This window comes from Chroicocephalus ridibundus, chromosome 10 (assembly GCF_963924245.1).
Source record: "Chroicocephalus ridibundus chromosome 10, bChrRid1.1, whole genome shotgun sequence".
Classification (NCBI taxonomy): Eukaryota; Metazoa; Chordata; class Aves; order Charadriiformes; family Laridae; genus Chroicocephalus; species Chroicocephalus ridibundus.
Genome location: NC_086293.1, coordinates 20,626,970 through 20,640,925, shown reverse-complemented (window position 1 = coordinate 20,640,925; position 13,956 = coordinate 20,626,970). Strand labels below are relative to the sequence as shown.

Genomic DNA, 13,956 nt, shown 5'->3' with positions numbered 1-13,956 from the left:
CATTTAGTTCTTCATGAGTGCAGCCTCCTATTACCTGTGGTGAGCCAAACTGCTAACCAGCACAAGCCTCTGGGACAGTCCCCTTAGAGCTGTCAGAGCCCACATTAACATGCCAAACACGCTAAGCTTTAACTTCTCTTTGTCCCTTTCACTGTCCCATCTGCTATTTCCTTAAAGTGAAACCCCAATTCCAACAACATGCACCAGTCACACACAGAAAGATACACTCTGACAGGTCTGTGGCTACATCCACTGTTCCCTGTATAAGTCCTTCACATTTTAGGAATGCTAAGTCATGTCCTTGGAAGCCCATACTCAGCTGTGCACTACAGCAAACAAAAGCTAAGCAGGTTTCTCTGGATTAGGCTCTAGCTTCAGCATACATGCATGTGGAACTATTTCCCATAGGTAGTCTTTCTTACTCAAGGATGCAGGTGGATAGCAAGGTAAGGATTTTTCAAAACCACATATTATTCCAGACAATTCACTTCTACAGCACCCAACAATTTTGCACTGGAAAGGTACCTTATATCTTATAGATAGGGGTGAACATCTCGGGTGGGGAGAGGGAGCAGGACAAGGGAGACACAGACAGGGACAACACAAAACAAACAAAAAAAAAAAAAAAAAAAAAACAAAAAACAAATCACACCCCCCCACCCCCCCAGCTCTATTAAAACTCTCACATTGAGACACCCAAAATCATCAATTCTAACCAGACGTCACAGCCAGAATCCTTAGGTGACACTCCAAGCTCTTTCAAAGATTTCACATGTGGTTTTGGCCACTCCCTACCTTAGTTTCCCCAATTACACAATCATAAGTTTAATTCTTATTTCCTAACACTGAAGGAATGTAGATAACAGTCGCTTTGGGGGCTTGTTTTCTTGCCCATGATTTACTGCTTTGTTTCATGCTTGGGACAACCAGTTCCACCTGAAAATGCCCAGAAATGCTGTCCCCACCCTGAAATTTCATATACAAGAACCACGCCAGCTACATCTGGCAAGTTCCGCTTCTGTGGCCACAAACTTAAAAGTGAAGTGTAAAGAGATGCATAAACCCCATATGCATAAAGAAAAGCAGCTCCAGGACTGCACCTAGGCATAGGACAACATATGCACACTGCAGTCAGGCCTTTCTCTTGACATCGTTTATATCAGCTAACCTCCCAATATTTCAGTTCCAGCCAGCCAACAACGCAAACTCGCACCCCCTTACCTAAAGTATGTTGTTGCAACAATAGAAAGAGACACTATAAGTTTCCAAGCAAACGGAGACAGACAGGAAACTAAGATGGATAAAGAAAGTAGAGTCAAAAGAAAGCAACCAAACATCACAGAAATACGCACCCAGGAGCTCCAAATTCTCATGGCTCAGCCCAATTCTCCAAAAACACCAGAGGGTGAAGCAAGCATATGTTCCCACACACATGCTGTGACCAGTTTTTGCACCACCGAGCCAACACTATGCAAATAAATAAACCCCAAAGGCCTGCAGAGACTTACCTACTCCCCTAGGCACTTGTCCACCAGGCCCTGCAGGCTCCACCGGGACAGGTCTCTCCCATGGTGATCCTTGGGATCCGTGCTTGGGATGAGGAGACAAGACCAGTACTTCACTTCTCCCACCTCCAGAGCAGCCAGACTGTTGTTTTTTTTCCCCCCCCCACAGTAAATACGATTTCACACAGCTGCTCTTAACATACACACTTGGAAACTGAGCGAGCCCACTCACCACTGCTGACCAGAGGGCTCACAAACCCCCCAGCTCCCCTCATGGCCCATCAGCTAAAATGGCTTCCCCGGTCACATGGGGCACCTTCAGCCAATCAGGAGCCCTGACCACCGCGGCCTCCTTCAGCAGGGAGGAAAATTGAGGTATTGCTAGAAAATAGCCACCTTTTTCCCAGTGCTTCACCCAGGGCTGCTAATTAGCCCCCCACTGAGAGAAGCACACTGGTCCCTCATCACTTTTTACAAGTAGGCTCTGGAGCCTGTGGAGAAGTGAGAGCTCTCCCCAGGGATGAGGCTGGGGTGGGCAGAAATTTGGGAACCCCTTTCTCCACCTGGTAGCCTGCAGTGTGTCTCGGGATTTGTTTTCAAATTAGCAAGGTATTTCAGAAATCACAGGGCTGGTACTTCTGCAGTAGACAAGAAGCCATGGGCTATTTTTTAAATGGCCACCAGCTGAGGCATAACATTGGTTTGAAAACCAGGAGGTGACACAAGGCCAGAGCTGAAAGTGTCAGGACTCCAGTTCAGGTTCTTCGGGGTAAAAACCCTTCTGAAGCCTGCACATGGTTAGTGCAGGTTTTATAATATCACTGTGCATCCATGAGTCACATTTTTATATCCTGCAGGTGCCCAGGCCATGCTGGCAAACCATCCTTTTACCTCTCCCTTGTATTCACATCCATCTTTTCTGTAAGTATGAAGACAAAAGAAACCTTTTTCAAAAGGGGAGGTTAACCTGTCTTCTCAGACAAACCAAAGAAAATGTGTGGTTTGAACTGTGAGTTCTCCTGATGCATCAGAACCATCATCCAGTTTCACAGAAAGCACCACAGAGCTGACAGAAGGTTTTGACCTAGTTGATTGCCTGGGAAGAAGCCTTGGTGTTCATCTGCTGTAAAGTCTATCCTTCTCTAACAAAAAAAAAAAGAGAGCTGTAAGACTAACACTTAATTCATGCCTCTCACACATCACTCCTTTACCAAACCACTGCCCTAGATGGATATAATTTATTCAGTTTTCTTCATTGTTCCCAGCTTGTTCTTAGAGCTCACGAAGTCACTTGTCCTGTGACTTGGTAGTAAAATTCACCAATTCAATGCAACAAGCTCCCAACTGGCTGCCAGATAGCAAGAAAGCCATGTGATTTCTAACTTTATTGAATTGGAACCTGGGAGTTGAAGAGCCCCATATCTCACAGCCCGTCCTTGGCTGAGCGCGTTCCCTGCTGCTCTCCTTTCTTTGAAGATTCAGATTTCATTCAGACAATGAGACCTGTCTAGCCAAATACCACCTCCAGCCCTCGCTAAACTAAATCCAACTATCCACATGAATGATGAGCACAACCTTAACTATGTGAATCTCCAACCTACAGCGTCTGAGCACACACTTGGAGGCGATTGCTCCTGTAAGAAGTATAGCCAAGCCACCTGCACTGCAATGATATTTATGTACCAGCACTATCTTCCAGAAAAAGCACTTTAAATATAGTAATGATTTTAGATTCACAGCTAAGTGTAACTGCTCACACCACTTTGCAGATGAAAAGCCCTGAGGCAAAGGTATGTTAAGCAACCCAGATCTATGGCAACACACTCTCTCTGCTTTATAGTGTTAAGCTGTAACTAGAAACACAATCTTCCTTTATATTAACACCTCCTCTGCCCGGTGTCATTGAGAATAATGAGATAAAAATTGCAGCAACATAACTGGAATGGAAATTAGTCGGTAGTCCTTGATAAGACTGTCTTCGTTGCAAGGTGATACTGCTTTGTTAGTTTCCAGCTGACACACATAGAACTGGCAATAGCCTTGCGGTCTTGCATAGAGCCTGAAATGGATGCATTCCCACTTTTTTGGTTGAACATTGAATGTCATGCATTGATTTTCTACTCAGCCCAGAGGTGTCCTTCACAACCTGGGGCCTCAGTTGGCCCGAGAGCTCACCCTAAAACTGGAGATTTTGACAGGAAGGTTCTGTTAGATGTTACACCATAACTTTGTTGGTTAGGGTGTGGAGGAAATGCTGTCCAACCTGCTAACTGAGTAAAAGGTCCTTTGAACTGTAGTTACCTGTTGGCACAGGTTTAGTTGTCACAGAGTTTAGTTAGGCAATCTTAATTGTTTGCATTTGATTATACATATAAAGAAAATGTGAAGCTGCGTCACTTTGAACTGAGATATTTTCAAAAAGACATGGATAAACAGCTCAGGAACACACTGTAGGAACACCTAGATGTCTCTACCAGGGGAAAAACAGATGAGAGAGACCTCAGGACAACCCTTTATGTTCATTCATTTGGTTGTTCATCCATTCATACTGTTACCATCCTCCTCTTCAGTGCCAGTGGTTTTTGATAGAGCACAAAGGAAAGTCTTGGATGGACAAAACACAAAATCGGTATCCCCATATGGTGGCCAGTCCTCATATTTGGACTAGATTCTTCCACAGTGTCTACATTTTGTGGGAGTGAAGGTTCACGTTGCACATGGACCATATCCAGACCCACATGCAAATGTGCAGAGTCCCAGCAATGGGCAGTTTTCAAGGGGTTTTATGGGACTGGTGGTAGCATAAAAACACACACAAGAGAACACAAAGTATTCTAGTTACCCAATACACAGACATCCCACACTCCCTGTGGCCAGGCTCTCTAAGGGCATTTGTTACGTGCTGTGGGGGTGTTGGTAACAGAGAGAGTACCAGAGATATGGAAAGGTAGGTAGCTTGGTTCACAGAGGAAGCACTGTGCCTGTATTGTAGAGGAAAAATATAGTGATGACTAAGGGAGGGAAGACAGAAAAGGAAGAAAATATTTAATGTCAAAGAGCTCCAGTGCTCATCCTGATTTTTAGCATCAGCCCTTTTGTGTCTGCCCACATTTATCTGGAACAATTCCTGGCTGGTGAGAGAGAAAATAAATGTAGTTCTGTAGGCTACATGCCAGAATATTCATGAGAGCTGTAGATGATTTATAGCTTACCAAAGACACTGAGATCAGTGCTTGGACCACATTGGCTCTTTGTCTATGACAAGGTACCGGTCTATATAGCGCAGAGGGATTAGGGCCTATCCATCCATCCAAGTTACACATGGGACATCAGGTTGCTGATACCAGGGGAAAAAAGCTCCCATTTGCTGCCTCCTGGCTCTGCCCCATGAGCTGCAGTGTGTCCTGTGCACCACTAGTATTTCAGCCTCTTTGCTAACAAAGCAGATGTTTGACAGGCACAGAGATAATTCCTTCAAGATCTGTAACAGCTGTGGCCAGCATTCAGATAAGAGGCCCTATATTTCTACAGCCACCCAGCCAAGGCCTTATGCAACTTGGTTAAACTGCCCTTTGAGACGCTGCCTTGCCAGCTCGAGTAAGTGGCAGACACCTCTCCACGGGAGAAGAAAATCAGTCTTTTGTTAGACATCAGTTTGCTTTTCCTTTGGGCTCAAATTTTGAAACACTTTATTTTTCCCTCTGTATTGTTTTTGGGAGGTTTTCATAATGTAGAATCTTCATGCATCCAAACATGGGCTGCTTCTGCCCCTGCCAGTCTTCAGTGCTTCGGTGTGGAGGCAAATTAGCTCTGTCTCTGTAGGAACACAGAACTTTCATGAGGTCCATGGTGTTGAGTGGCCATTTTCGTAACCCTGATCCTCTTCCTGTCTGCCTGACACTTGTTTGCTCTGTGCAGGGTGTACTCTACAATTGACACGTGGAGTTTAAAGGATGCTCTTTCTGGAACTAAAATATCATTCAGTGCCCATTCATTAAGGAAGAGAGAAGAGAAACGAGGCTGAACGCAGCAGAATCCCTTGGGTGCTCCTCAACAAGCAGAAGAGTGTCCCAAGACATTTTTGCACACAAAATAGGAAATGTGGGGAGGTATAACACAGAGGTACTCACATTACGTGGACACAAGCCAGCTGCAGTAGCCTAACACTGACCTGGTATTGTACCCACTTAAAAAAGAAAACCCAATGTCAGGTATTAGTGCCTTGGTCTCAACACCACCAAGTGCAGCAGATTTGGCTTTTACTGGCTTAAATATTTCTGTACTATAGTTCATACCTACGGTGTCATCACAACTTCTTGGTTCACTGAAATCCAGGCTTGGCATACCTGTCTCAGAATTTAAACACAGACCCCGTGTACCCCCATACACAAAATGCCAGGCAACAGAAAGCCTGCCTGGCACATTTCACATGTGGTTTTGGGATCTCAGAAGTAATAGAATATGTGCAGATGACATGGAACAGCTGACATCAAAGCAGCCAGAACTAATCTACTGATCTTTAAATTAGGAAGGCTTTGGAAAAAATGCAGGTAGATGAAAAACTTCCATATTCTCAGTGAGGAGCTGAGAATAAAACTGAGCTTCATCAGTCCAGACATCGATTTCTTCAGGGTTGATTACTCTGGGAGTGGCCATCACAAAGGCAGATCTAGGAAATAGAACACACATGAGTGAAGTTCAAAACAACAGCACATGATCAGTCTTTGCAAAACAGGAGTCATAAAAAGTCAAAGAAACTATTAACACTTCACCCTTCTATTGCACCTCCCTTTGGAGGCCTTCAATGGGCTTCACCAAAGACACGTGTCAGATTATGATGCCTTTACTCATGCACCGTGCTATATACGTGACCTCATTTGATTTTATGGTTCAAAGCAGTATCTTAAGTACAACTGCATCAGACTCTTGCCCTGCCAATGCAGTGTCAATCATTTTAGGATTGTTTTTTATTGATGAAAACGCTGAGTCAGAAATTACTGCCACTTTCTCTTGTCGTTAGTTTTTATATTCAGAGTCCAATGTAACATCAGTTACAAATAGAGAAGTCTGATGATCAAGATACTAGTCGAGGAAAAATGGAAAACTACCTGAGGTGTTAAGTGCTGCTCTCAGTAGTTGCTACACTGCATATGCAACATTATTTACTACTTTAAAAGGTATGAAGGGCTTCGCCTATTCTTACACTTGCTCTTTCAGATTCAGATGGGGGATCATCTTATCTCTTCCTTGCATACATGTGAAAGGTCACTAAAGACAGGCCCGTTGAGGTATGAGTAAACTGAATCAGGACCCTGTTCTCTGCTACATTTTGCCCTTGCTGAAGGAAATACCTTCGCCCACAACAGCAATTCCACAGTGGGTAAAATTTAATGATCATCATAGCGTGGCATATTCCTATTGTTGTTATAGTGATCCTAGTAAAATCTCCTGGCTGTAGCTGTCATTAACAAGGATTTCCTCTTGCAACATATTGTGGTTCAGTTGAATGATAATTCCACTAAGGAACGGTGTCCATATAGCAATGGATATGTGTGACGTGATCCTGCAGATGGTCAACGTTTAAAAGAAGTAAAAATGTCTTAGATGGTTTTATGGCCATTTCACAGTAGTGAGAAATGAAATTAGATTAGATGGGAGTGGATTAGAATAGATTATTTTTGCTCTGGCCTATATTCTCAGGGATTTCTGGGAGCTTGAAATCACATTATGAATCCATTATTCCAAGTGGAAAAAGCCAGAGCAGAATTTCCGAGAGCTTTTCTGCTGTTTTCCTCAACTCCCAGGTGCAAATTGTGTTGATTTTTTCCCTTTGGGCCCTTCCTCTGAATATGCTTAAGGGGTGTTTTGGAAAAGTCCTGCTGAGCTCTGGGCAGGCTAATTGAGGCAGGGACTGCCTGCGTGTCCCCTGCCTACACATCACCCTCACAACGCAAGACTAGGCCGTAATCCAACCAACATCACTGAATACGCACTAGACTCTTTCTGACCTTGTGCCATGTTCAGGTGTTGAAGTGTCCACTCATACCGGAGATGCTTCAGTAGGTTGCTGTGGGAATCAGATCCAATTAAAACACAGTACCTTCATGTTTCAGCCACTAGCCCACACTTTGAGTCAAAGAAAGCAGCTGAAATGCTGAGCAAGGGGAATTGGGTCCTCTCATTTATCTATTGCACAGAGCAGCTAAAACCATAGCTGCCCAAAAGGATGAGGAAGAATGCTTTGAAGTACCAGTGCAGTCCTGAGAGCTGTTTCCCAGCAAATATCTTCATTAAAATGTTGCTTGTTAATCAAGTATTTCCATTTCTGGAGGTTCTCGTTGCTTGGTTTTTAGCTTATAGATGTTCTTCAGAATGGTTAAATTCTTTTCTTCCCCTGTACAATTACTCAATGTGGTCACAATTTTGAGACAAACTGTATTAGTGGAGGGCAGAACTTGTACTGCCATGCCAGAATTTTGCATTCGCAACTTTTCTGCAAGCAGATTTCTTTGGTTTAACCCTCAGGTCAGACATCTAGCTGATATATATAGAAATGACTTTCCATGGACCCAACTAAAATGAATCTGAATGTCCAGTGAAAGAATTATTGTTTGCGACTGATTGCACTCAAGAGTTGCAACACAGGGGAGAGTGGTTTTTTACTTTTTTTCTCCTTGTCGCCTTTGGAAATTTCACAACCTTCAGTTAGCCAGACTCTGAGTCTGAGCTGAGGATCTTGCAACACTGGTTTTCAATGCCACTGAAAAACAAATCTGTACAGCGTCATAACTTTCATTGATCCACCAGGTTGGATCCAAGCTGATAGCAGCTCAGATGAGATCTCAGGAAAATAAAAGTCAGACTTGTTGATTCAAACTGACATCGAATGGAAACCTGGCAGCACATAAGCTTTCTGGTTAGCAAACAGACCACATGGCCCAAGACTTCACTCAGTGCAAACTCTGACACAGTACAGTAAGGCTGGCACCTTCTAGGGTAAGGCTTTTCTGGTCCAGGACTTTCTCTTCAAAGTCACACGTCTACTCAGAGTAACCAAGAGTCCAGTGGCCAGATGACTGCATGTTGACAGAGACATATCTCTGCACTGCCTGGTTGATACAAGGGACTTAAACCTGGGGAACAGTTACCTCATGTTGTCACGTGGGCAAGGGATAATGTGCAGAAAAGCTACATACTAATACGTATATTTAAAACAAGCACACAACTATATCTCACACTGAGCCTCATGGACGCATGAATCTGCTTGCTGCAGGATGTTATGGAGTCCAAAGGCATAACTGTGTTCAAAAAAAGGATCAGCCCACAGCTGATGTCTGGTATTAACCTGAAGACCCACAATGAACTTGTGGCTTAGAAGATCCCCTAGTCGCTGCTGGCTTTAACTGGAAGGACAGAATTTACCTATACCCATTTCTTTTTCTCTTTCTGCAGGTAACTAACCACCACTGGCCACTATCAGTGAGAGGAGCTAAGGCCCTGAGATCAGGCAGTATAGCTAATTTTAAGTTAGAGTCTAGACTTTAGCCAGTGGATCAGAATTTCCTGAAATTACTGAGCTTCCACACCAGGTGCTGTAGCTATTTACCACGCTGCAGCCACGGGTTTTCTTGTCATAACATAGCACGTGCCAGATTTTATATGCACCTGTATTTTATAGTCAGTGTGCCTCAGGAATGAAGATTGTGCAGACATTACTGACTTTCCTTATTGCTTCTCCAAATTTTGTATTTGCTCCATAATCCAACATGGATTTGTGTCAATGGAGCCTAGAGTACCTACTGCTCTCACTTCATGGCGATAGAGCCGCAGTGTGTTCACTGCATGTTGTTGATATTTTTCCTCCCTGCAACTTCACCAGTGACCCTTGCAATACTGACACAGCGCAATGGGACTTAGTATGGGTGGCCTGAAGAGATGCGTGAGCGGGTTGCACAAGTGGAGGATGCCTGGGGAACGCTCTAAATTCTCAGCTTGCTGCAGGTCTCCAGACAAATGTATTCTCCAGCAGATTTGCCCAGAAACAGAGAATCATTGCGGGGTTGGTGCCTGAGGCTGAGTTTGAGCCTGGATCTAAGAAAGGGCTTAAGAATGTGAGTCTTTTTACAGGATTCTTGCGAAAACTTAAGCATGCTTGTACATGCTCTTGTTGGAGAAAGACCAGAAAACTCAGCACCTCAAAGCACAAAGACACACAGCTGCAGGGCAAAAATCTAGACAACGGGAATTTTTGCTGTTGACCACGAAGTTATCAGAACGAGATTCAATATCTATCATCACCTAAGGGTTCTCCTGCTGCTGCCAGCAAGATCAGAGGGATGGAAGCAGTGGCTACAGCCTCTAGGAGAGATTCAGCAGCAGCTCCCCAGGATATATCCCTCCCTCATAGCAGCAATAGCCAATGTAGCCTTGCAGGGCAGGGCAGCCATCGGATGGCCACTGCAGGAAACTCTCTACCTTGCTCATTCCAAAAACCAACCCTATGAGTCTTTCACTGGATAGGTGACTAGGGATTTCTGTTACATTTTCTAGCACTTCATTCCATCACACCCATTGTCTTCTTTGCTGAACAACAGCAGGTTTCAGCCTTGCTCATCCTTCATATTCCATCTCATCCAGGACCAGGAACACCTTGAGAGTGACAGAAATCATGACTGCAGCATCTAAAAAGACAAAGTCCTTGAGGACTCCTCCTCCTTGAGGAGGCCAAAATGGCCACATCACAAGGAGAGAGATGCCAGGTTCCTTGGACCTGAGGGCACAGCCAGAAGAGGCACTGCAGACTGGCTATAGTGCAGGGTCTTTGAAAGCTATAGTACAGGGCCAGGGACTCAGATGCCAGCCATCCAGATAACCCAGTATGATCAAGGTTCACTAGTTCTGCTCATGCACAGTGAGAAGAGTTTTAGAAATGCTCTCATTGATGCTTTTGGCATATGGGACCTGGGGGCTGTTGGTTTTGTTTGTGTTTTCCTCTTTATTTGTTTTCTGTTATTATACTGATGTGGTCCTCCCTGCATGTACTTTGCCTGGATCTGTCCCATGGTCTTCTTAGTGATGTCACAGGCAGGGTTATGGCCACTTGTGACAGCACGTGCAAAAATAACCCTTCAGAAGATAAGAAAGACACTGGAAAGACTGCCAGGAGGCAGGAATCCTGCTTCTGTGTGAAATGTCCCATGTCAATAAGTCATTAAAGAGGGAGAAACATATAAGGAGTGTAAGGAATGCATCAAGCACTACATTTTCCTTTAGATCTCATCTGAGGCTCGACAGGGAGACAAAGGATCAGGGACCTCACATTAGCTTCACCTCCTTCATCCTGTATTCTTGACAGGAGCAAGTGAGAACGTGAGGACTGAGCTTTCCTAGAACGTCTTCCGCTTTTCCTGGAAATAAGTCTTGAGTCACATGATAGTGTTTTGCTGCTCTTTAGGAATTCCAGATCCTGAATGAGGCAGACTGTAAACAAGGAAACCTGATACCTCAAGGACAGAAGGAGAGAGAGAACAAGATGTCCATAGACACACTGGAGTGCGTTCAAGCACTGCTCTGTGTTCTGCGGTTTGTTTATAAATGTGCCTGTCTCACACATATATATACACTCCTACAGGGTACATACTATCATTTTTTATCTCACATCACTAAAAGCAGCCCAGAGAGAGTCAGTCATAAGCAAAATGGTGTTCTCCAGGACAGGCACTACTCTCTCAGCCCAGGGCTAACCACAGCCCTGTCTTTGCATCTGCAGCTCTGTGGTTTTAAACCCAGTTATTTTCTGGCATGAGGCAGGGATTGCAAGGCCATGTTTGTGGGTGCAAGCAGGTACATGAGCACCCACAAGCTGCCACTCAATACCAGCCTCTCTTGGCTGGCTGGTCACTAAAACCCAGTCTGGCTTTTAAGGAACATAGCTGAGTTTGTGGCTGCTGGGGATGAGACATCGGGTGGGCGCTGGAGAGCAAAGAGAGGATTTTTTGAGCAAATAAGCAACATGGTTAAAAAAGAAATGGGACAGATTCCTCAAAAGGCATAAGGAGAAAAAAGAAACTTGGAGAATCAGGGGTAGCAGCTGGGTTGGTACACGACACCACTGAGACCCTTGCGCAAAGGGAAAAAGGTAACCACAGGAGAAGCCTGAACCTTTACATGAGGAGCACGCTCTTTCTCCTCCGAGTCAGGTGGAGTTTGCAGTCCTATGCCAAAGACTCGCATTAACTCCAAAAAGCTCCTTAATCCTAAAACATTTTCAGTCTTAACATTAAACATTTACGTCTTATCAGAAAATCAGCCTTAAGCCTGATACAGCTGGAATTCATCCATAAACAGGGTCAAAAATGGCTTTTTCTCCCTCCATTTATAATAGAAAACTTTTAGACAGTTGGAGACAAACCTTTGCTATCGAATCCTTCCCAAGTGAGTTAATTTGTTGCCATTTTCAAAATGTTGATCAAGAAGCCCTGTTTGCTTAATTCTTTTTTTGGAGGCACAACCCTCAGTGGTACTGTGAGAGGAACATGCACAATCATAGCAACCAGGCCATTAATTAAAGCCTTATAAAACCCCAACTGAAGTTACTGGAAGGATTCCCATTGATCCATTAGATTTTGGATAAGGCTTGAAATACAGCAATTGAACTAAAAAGTGCATAGAGACCTCTTCCCTCTCTCGCCGGATTTTTCCTGTTATAGGTATTTTCCTTTGTGTGTCCAATGCCATGGGGATCAATGATCAAAATCTCTGCCGGAAAGAAAAGGTGGTTTGTTTTGCATGTGGTGCCTGCAGCATCGGTGCTCAGGCTTGGTTCCAGCTGCTGGGCGCTGTCTCCCTGTCCTCCGAGTGCTGTGGTATCTCCAATACCAACACGGCTGTGACTAACAGTACTGCGCAGTGACATGGGCGTAGCACAATCTCGCAGGGTAAGGAAGGGGCCTCACTGCAAATTTGGCCATACCCCACTGAAATGGGCCAAGCTTTACTGGTCGATGGGGGCAGCAACCTCGGGGGATTTCGCTGAACGACTTCGCATAACAAAACTGTTTTTCTCATGCTGCAAGTAGAGCCACTGTCCAGAGCCATTCACAGAATCTTTCCTCAGTCCTCTCCATTCTTATACATTGGTTTAGCCCAGAAAGCACCAAGACCAAAACAGTGGAGTAGCGTAAATACGGAAACTATTGGAAAGAAAAAAAACTCACTCATCTCAAGAACTATGGCAGTACATCTTCTTGGTTAGAGAGCTGCTGGAGACTCATTTTCTTCTAGCCCTGAGCTAAGCACCTGCCAGATCATTTTTCTGCTGCAGTATTACTTTCTGTAAAGTACAATTGTTTATTATTATTATATGTCACCAATATGACTTGTACTCAGCCTAAGAGGCCTAATAAATACTGGAAAATTCATGAGGAAGTGCACATAGAGTTGCAAGACAATGTTAATACTCACCATATAATTGAAAACTTCAGCTCCCCCACCAAACCAATGGGGCTGGGTCGTTCCTGCTGTGCCCTCCTGCCTGAGTACAGCTACACAAACAACTCACCGCGACTTTGCCATCCTGCAAGAAACTGCCTGTCTGCAGTTGGATATACTCTTAGATAAATGTCAGCACGTTCCCTTGGCCGCGGAAGCTGCTTTATACCCTCTGCAGTATTGATAGCGGGCAGCTGGGCTGTTACCGGGGAGGAACAGACAAGCCAGAAATCAGCCCTAATTTATCTCAGGCCAACTTATTCACGCAGCCATTGCCTGGAGCTGCTGCAAGACACTTCTGGGCCCAAGTTTTCATCTCTGGATCCTCAGGAGATAGTTCTAATGGGCTGAAACATCTCAGAGGAAGATTAAAAAAAACCAGCCAACAGTGATATCTTTTGCCAATCAGCAAAATCTTTTCCTGACAATCCACCAGTGTGTGGATGCCTGATGGTTTATATCCCTTCTGATATTTCCTCTCCTATCGCTTAAAACTGTGAATTCTCTCATTAGTCATACTGTACCACTTCCAGCACATCATTTAAACTTTCTTCATCAAAACAGCATTTAAACAAAGATTAACCTATTTGAAATGTGGCTGCTGTCGTCACTTCCCTCTGTGCTCTATTTATTCGCTGCTCTGTTCTTTTTTGGGGTAGTCGTGCCAGGTAGCTTTTGATGAGTAACATATTGTTTGCGTGTTACTGTCATGTAGCCAACAAAGCCCCAGAGACACCATCAGAAGTAAAAAAAAAGACCATTGAGCGATACTGAAATAAGCTTTTCTGCATGAGCGTGTGCACCCTACCCCATCAGACAGCTCTTTTCCGTACCATTCTCTCAGTCCCTCTTTGGAAAACATCCTGCTCCCTTGCGCAAAAAGAAAGCACAAATCCCCTAGATTTCACTTTAAGGAAGCATAACGTCTCACTCCGAGTCGTTTGTGAACGATTAAAAATGC

The 13,956-nt window shown here is 44.3% G+C and overlaps 1 long non-coding RNA gene across 1 annotated transcript; it reads right to left on the bottom strand.

The window, feature by feature from the left end:
- Positions 1 to 5,443: 5,443 nt before the first annotated feature.
- LOC134521484 (uncharacterized) lies at positions 5,444 to 13,071 on the bottom strand. The gene is made up of 3 exons (XR_010072787.1): positions 12,969 to 13,071; positions 12,722 to 12,837; positions 5,444 to 6,174 (listed from the first exon to the last, which is right to left on the bottom strand). It is a non-coding gene; the product is annotated as an uncharacterized LOC134521484 (long non-coding RNA).
- Positions 13,072 to 13,956: the final 885 nt, after the last annotated feature.